Raw genomic sequence first — 7177 nt, 5'->3', positions numbered from 1 at the left:
GCGAAAAGGGCTCGGAACGCATTTCCTGGGGCCTAATTTTCTACTCGTCTCCGATGACGGCTAGGGCTATGTTTTGGGATGCTCGGAAACAGCGAACCCGGAGGGTCCAGTTGCATGTGGGGCTGCGTAAAGGCTCCCCTGGGGAGTTCTCTTGTACCCAAAGTCTTCCTTTGGGGGCACATTTGGATGGGCGAAAAAGCCTCGGAACGCATTTCCTGGGGCCTGATTTTTCACTCGTCTCCGATGACGGCTAGGGCTACCTTTAGGTTTGCTCAGGAACAGCGAACCCGGAGGTTCCAGTTGCATGTGGGGCTGCGTAAAGGCTCCCCTGGGGAGATCACTTGTACCCAAAGCCTTCCTTTGCGGGCACTTCTGGATGGTCCAAAGGGGCTTGCAACGCATTTCTTGGGGCCTGATTTTTCAGTCGTCTTCGATGCCGGTTAGGGCTATGTTTAGGGATGCTCTGAAACAGCGAACCCGGAGGGTCCAGTTGCATGTGGGGCTGCGTAAAGGCTCCCCTGGGGAGTTCACTTGTACCCAAAGCCTTCCTTTGGTGACACTTTGGATGGTCCAAAGGGCCTCGCAACACATTTCCTGGGGCCTGATTTTTCACTCGTCTCCGATGATGGCTAGGGCTATGTTTAGGTTTGCTCAGGAACAGCGAACTCGGAGGGTCCTGTTACATGTGGGGCTGCGTAAAGGCTCCCCTGGGGAGTTCACTTGTACCCAAAGCCTTCCTTTGGGGGCACTTTTGGATGGGTGAAAAGGGCTCGCAACGCATTTCTTGGGGCCTGATTTTTCAGTCGTCTTCGATGCCGGCTTGTGCTATGTTTAGGGATGCTCGGAAACAGCGAACCCGGAGGGTCCAGTTGCATGTGGGGCTGCGTAAAGGCTCCCCTGGGGAGTTCACTTGTACCCAAAGCCTTCCTTTGGGGGCACTTTTGGATGGGCGAAAAGGGCTCGCAACGCATTTCCTGGGGCCTGATTTTTCAGTCGTCTTCGATGCCGGCTAGTGATATATTTAGGGTTGCTTTGAAACAGCGAACCCGGAGGGTCCAGTTGCATATGGGGCTGCGTAAAGGCTCCCCTGGGAACTTCAGATGTACCCAAAACCTTCCTTTGGGGGCACTTTTGGATGGTCCAATGGGGCTTGCAACGCATTTCCTGGGGCCTGATTTTTCAGTCGTCTTCGATGCCGGTTAGGGCTATGTTTAGGGATGCTCAGAAACAGCGAACGCGGAGGGTCCAGTTGCATGTGGGGCTGCGTAAAGGCTCCCCTGGGGAGTTCACTTGTACCCAAAGCCTTCCTTTGGTGACACTTTTGGATGGGCGAAAAGGGCTCGCAACGCATTTCCTGGGGCCTGATTTTTCACTCGTCTTCGATGCCGGCTAGTGATATATTAAGGGTTGCTTTGAAACAGCGAACCCGGAGGGTCCAGTTGCATATGGGGCTGCGTAAAGGCTCCCCTGGGAACTTCAGATGTACCCAAAACCTTCCTTTGGGTGCACTTTTGGATGGTCCAATGGGGCTTGCAACGCATTTCCTGGGGCCTGATTTTTCAGTCGTCTTCGATGCCGGTTAGGGCTACGTTTAGGGATACTCAGAAACAGCGAACCCGGAGGGTCCAGTTGCATGTGGGGCTGCGTAAAGGCTCCCCTGGGGAGTTCACTTGTACCCAAAGCCTTCCTTTGGTGACACTTTTGGATGGTCCAAAGGGGCTTGCAACGCGTTTTCTGGGGCCCGGGTTTTCAGTCTTCTCTCATGCCGGCTAGGATTATGTTTAGGGTTGCTTGGAAAAATCGAACCCGGAGGGTCCAGTTGCATGTGGGGCTGCGTAAAGGCTCCCCTGGGGAGTTCACTTGTATCCAAAGCCTTCCTTTGGGGGCACTTTTTGATGGTCCAAAGGGGCTCGCAACACATTTCCTGGGGCCTGATTTTTCACTCGTCTCCGATGATGGCTAGGGCTATGTTTAGGTTTGCTCAGGAACAGCGAACTCGGAGGGTCCTGTTACATGTGGGGCTGCGTAAAGGCTCCCCTGGGGAGTTCTCTTGTACCCAAAGCCTTCCTTTGGGGGCACTTTTCGATGGGCGAAAAGGGCTCGCAACGCATTTCCTGGGGCCTGATTTTTCAGTCGTCTTCCATGCCGGTTTGTGCTATGTTTAGGGATGCTCGGAAACAGCGAACCCGGAGGGTCCAGTTGCATGTGGGGCTGCGTAAAGGCTCCCCTGGGGAGTTCACTTGTACCCAAAGCCTTCCTTTGGTGACACTTTTGGATGGTCCAAAGGGGCTTGCAACGCGTTTTCTGGGGCCCGGGTTTTCAGTCTTCTCCCATGCCGGCTAGGGATATATTTAGGGTTGTTCGAAAAATCGAACCCGGACGGTCCAGTTGCATGTGGGGCTGCGTAAAGGCTCCCCTGGGGAGTTCACTTGTATCCAAAGCCTTCCTTTGGGGGCACTTTTGGATGGTCCAAAGGGGCTCGCAACACATTTCCTGGGGCCTGATTTTTCACTCGTCTCCGATGATGGCTAGGGCTATGTTTAGGTTTGCTCAGGAACAGCGAACTCGGAGGGTCCTGTTACATGTGGGGCTGCGTAAAGGCTCCCCTGGGGAGTTCTCTTGTACCCAAAGCCTTCCTTTGGGGGCACTTTTGGATGTTCCAAGGGGGCTTGCAACGCATTTCCTGGGGCTTGATTTTTCAGTCGTCTTCGATGCCGGCTAGGGCTATATTTAGGGATGCTCGGAAACAGCGAACCCGGAGGGCCCAGTTGCATGTGGGGCTGCGTAAAGTCTCCCCTGGGGAGTTCACTTGTATCCAAAGCCTTCCTTTGGGGGCACTTTTGGATGGACGAAAAGGGCTCGCAACGCATTTCCTGGGGCCTGATTTTTCAGTCGTCTTCGATGCCGTCTAGGGCTATGTTTAGGGATGCTCGGAAAAATCGAACCCGGAGGGTCCAGTTGCATGTGGGGCTGCGTAAAGGCTCCCCTGGGGAGTTCACTTGTACCCAAAGTCTTCCTTTGGGGGCACTTTTGGATGGACGAAAAGGGCTCGCAACGCATTTCCTGGGGCCTGATTTTTCACTCGTCTCCGATGACGGCTAGGGCTACCTTTAGGTTTGCTCAGCAACAGCGAACCCGGAGGGTCCAGTTGCATGTGGGGCTGCGTAAAGGCTCCCCTGGGGAGATCACTTGTACCCAAAGCCTTCCTTTGCGGGCACTTTTGGATGGTCCAAAGGGGCTTGCAACGCATTTCCTGGGGCCTGATTTTTCATTCGTCTTCGATGCCGGCTAGGGCTATGTTTAGGGATGCTCGGAAACAGCGAACCCGGAGGGTCCAGTTGCATGTGGGGCTGCGTAAAGGCTCCCCTGGGGAGTTCACTTGTACCCAAAGCCTTCCTTTGCGGGCACTTTGGGATGGGCGAAAAGGGCTCGCAACGCATTTCCTGGGGCCTGTTTTTTCACTCATCTCCGAAGCCGGCTAGGGCTATGTTTAGGGATGCTCGGAAACAGCGAACCTGGAGGGTCCATTTGCATGTGGGGCTGCGTTAAGGCTCCCCTGGGGAGATCACTTGTACCCAAAGCCTTCCTTTGGTGACACTTTTGGATGGTCCAAAGGGGCTTGCAACGCGTTTTCTGGGGCCCGGGTTTTCAGTCTTCTCCCATGCCGGCTAGTGATATATTTAGGGTTGCTCGGAAAAATCGAACCCGGAGGGTCCAGTTGCATGTGGGGCTGCGTAAAGGCTCCCCTGGGGAGTTCACTTGTATCCAAAGCCTTCCTTTGCGGGCTCTTTTGGATGGTCCAAAGGGGCTCGCAACGCATTTCCTGGGGCCTGATTTTTCAGTCGTCATTGATGCCGGCTAGGGCTATGTTTAGGGATGCTCGGAAACAGCGAACCCGGAGGGTCCAGTTGCATGTGGGGCTGCGTAAAGGCTCCCCTGGGGAGTTCACTTGTACCCAAAGCCTTCCTTTGGGGGCACTTTTAGATGGTCAGAAGGGGCTTGCAACGCGTTTTCTGGGGCCCGGGTTTTCAGTCTTCTCCCATGCCGGCTAGTGGTATATTTAGGGTTGCTCGGAAAAATCGAACCCGGAGGGTCCAGTTGCATGTGGGGCTGCGTAAAGGCTCCCCTGGGGAGTTCACTTGTACCCAAAGCCTTCCTTTGGGGGCACATTTGGATGAGCGAAAAGGGCTCGCAACGTATTTCCTGGGGCCTGATTTTTCATTCGTCTTCGATGCCGTCTTGGGCTATGTTTAGGGATGCTCTGAAACAGCGAACCCGGAGAGTCCAGTTGCATGTGGGGCTGCGTAAAGGCTCCCCTGGGGAGTTCACTTGTACCCAAAGTCTTCCTTTGGGGGCACATTTGGATGGGCGAAAAGGGCTCGCAACGCATTTCCTGGGGCCTGATTTTTCACTCATCTCCGATGCCGGCTAGGGCTATGTTTAGGGATGCTCGGAAACAGCGAACCCGGAGGGTCCAGTTGCATGTGGAGCTGCGTAAAGGCTCCCCTGGGGAGTTCACTTGTACCCAAAGCCTTTGTTTGGGGGCACTTTTGGATGGACGAAAAGGGCTCGCAACGCATTTCCTGGGTCCTGATTTTTCACTTGTCTTCGATGCCGGCTAGGGCTATGTTTAGGGATGCTCGGAAACAGCGAACCCGGAGGGTCCAGTTGCATGTGGGGCTGCGTAAAGGCTCCCCTGGGGAGTTCACTTGTACCCAAAGCCTTCCTTTGGGGGCACTTTTGGATGGACGAAAAGGGCTCGCAACGCATTTCCTGGGGCCTGATTTTTCAGTCGTCTTCGATGCCGTCTAGGGCTATGTTTAGGGATGCTCGGAAACAGCGAACCCGGAGGGTCCAGTTGCATGTGGAGCTGCGTAAAGGCTCCCCTGGGGACTTCACTTGTACCCAAAGCCTTCCTTTGGGGGCACTTTTGAATGGGCGAAAAGGGCTCGGAACGCATTTCCTGGGGCCTAATTTTCTACTCGTCTCCGATGACGGCTAGGGCTATGTTTTGGGATGCTCGGAAACAGCGAACCCGGAGGGTCCAGTTGCATGTGGGGCTGCGTAAAGGCTCCCCTGGGGAGTTCTCTTGTACCCAAAGTCTTCCTTTGGGGGCACATTTGGATGGGCGAAAAAGCCTCGGAACGCATTTCCTGGGGCCTGATTTTTCACTCGTCTCCGATGACGGCTAGGGCTACCTTTAGGTTTGCTCAGGAACAGCGAACCCGGAGGTTCCAGTTGCATGTGGGGCTGCGTAAAGGCTCCCCTGGGGAGATCACTTGTACCCAAAGCCTTCCTTTGCGGGCACTTCTGGATGGTCCAAAGGGGCTTGCAACGCATTTCTTGGGGCCTGATTTTTCAGTCGTCTTCGATGCCGGTTAGGGCTATGTTTAGGGATGCTCTGAAACAGCGAACCCGGAGGGTCCAGTTGCATGTGGGGCTGCGTAAAGGCTCCCCTGGGGAGTTCACTTGTACCCAAAGCCTTCCTTTGGTGACACTTTGGATGGTCCAAAGGGCCTCGCAACACATTTCCTGGGGCCTGATTTTTCACTCGTCTCCGATGATGGCTAGGGCTATGTTTAGGTTTGCTCAGGAACAGCGAACTCGGAGGGTCCTGTTACATGTGGGGCTGCGTAAAGGCTCCCCTGGGGAGTTCACTTGTACCCAAAGCCTTCCTTTGGGGGCACTTTTGGATGGGTGAAAAGGGCTCGCAACGCATTTCTTGGGGCCTGATTTTTCAGTCGTCTTCGATGCCGGCTTGTGCTATGTTTAGGGATGCTCGGAAACAGCGAACCCGGAGGGTCCAGTTGCATGTGGGGCTGCGTAAAGGCTCCCCTGGGGAGTTCACTTGTACCCAAAGCCTTCCTTTGGGGGCACTTTTGGATGGGCGAAAAGGGCTCGCAACGCATTTCCTGGGGCCTGATTTTTCAGTCGTCTTCGATGCCGGCTAGTGATATATTTAGGGTTGCTTTGAAACAGCGAACCCGGAGGGTCCAGTTGCATATGGGGCTGCGTAAAGGCTCCCCTGGGAACTTCAGATGTACCCAAAACCTTCCTTTGGGGGCACTTTTGGATGGTCCAATGGGGCTTGCAACGCATTTCCTGGGGCCTGATTTTTCAGTCGTCTTCGATGCCGGTTAGGGCTATGTTTAGGGATGCTCAGAAACAGCGAACGCGGAGGGTCCAGTTGCATGTGGGGCTGCGTAAAGGCTCCCCTGGGGAGTTCACTTGTACCCAAAGCCTTCCTTTGGTGACACTTTTGGATGGGCGAAAAGGGCTCGCAACGCATTTCCTGGGGCCTGATTTTTCACTCGTCTTCGATGCCGGCTAGTGATATATTAAGGGTTGCTTTGAAACAGCGAACCCGGAGGGTCCAGTTGCATATGGGGCTGCGTAAAGGCTCCCCTGGGAACTTCAGATGTACCCAAAACCTTCCTTTGGGTGCACTTTTGGATGGTCCAATGGGGCTTGCAACGCATTTCCTGGGGCCTGATTTTTCAGTCGTCTTCGATGCCGGTTAGGGCTACGTTTAGGGATACTCAGAAACAGCGAACCCGGAGGGTCCAGTTGCATGTGGGGCTGCGTAAAGGCTCCCCTGGGGAGTTCACTTGTACCCAAAGCCTTCCTTTGGTGACACTTTTGGATGGTCCAAAGGGGCTTGCAACGCGTTTTCTGGGGCCCGGGTTTTCAGTCTTCTCTCATGCCGGCTAGGATTATGTTTAGGGTTGCTTGGAAAAATCGAACCCGGAGGGTCCAGTTGCATGTGGGGCTGCGTAAAGGCTCCCCTGGGGAGTTCACTTGTATCCAAAGCCTTCCTTTGGGGGCACTTTTTGATGGTCCAAAGGGGCTCGCAACACATTTCCTGGGGCCTGATTTTTCACTCGTCTCCGATGATGGCTAGGGCTATGTTTAGGTTTGCTCAGGAACAGCGAACTCGGAGGGTCCTGTTACATGTGGGGCTGCGTAAAGGCTCCCCTGGGGAGTTCTCTTGTACCCAAAGCCTTCCTTTGGGGGCACTTTTCGATGGGCGAAAAGGGCTCGCAACGCATTTCCTGGGGCCTGATTTTTCAGTCGTCTTCCATGCCGGTTTGTGCTATGTTTAGGGATGCTCGGAAACAGCGAACCCGGAGGGTCCAGTTGCATGTGGGGCTGCGTAAAGGCTCCCCTGGGGAGTTCA

Source organism: Anas acuta, unplaced genomic scaffold (genome assembly GCF_963932015.1).
Source record: "Anas acuta unplaced genomic scaffold, bAnaAcu1.1 SCAFFOLD_71, whole genome shotgun sequence".
Taxonomy (NCBI): domain Eukaryota; kingdom Metazoa; phylum Chordata; class Aves; order Anseriformes; family Anatidae; genus Anas; species Anas acuta.
Note: the sequence above shows the minus strand (reverse complement) of the source record.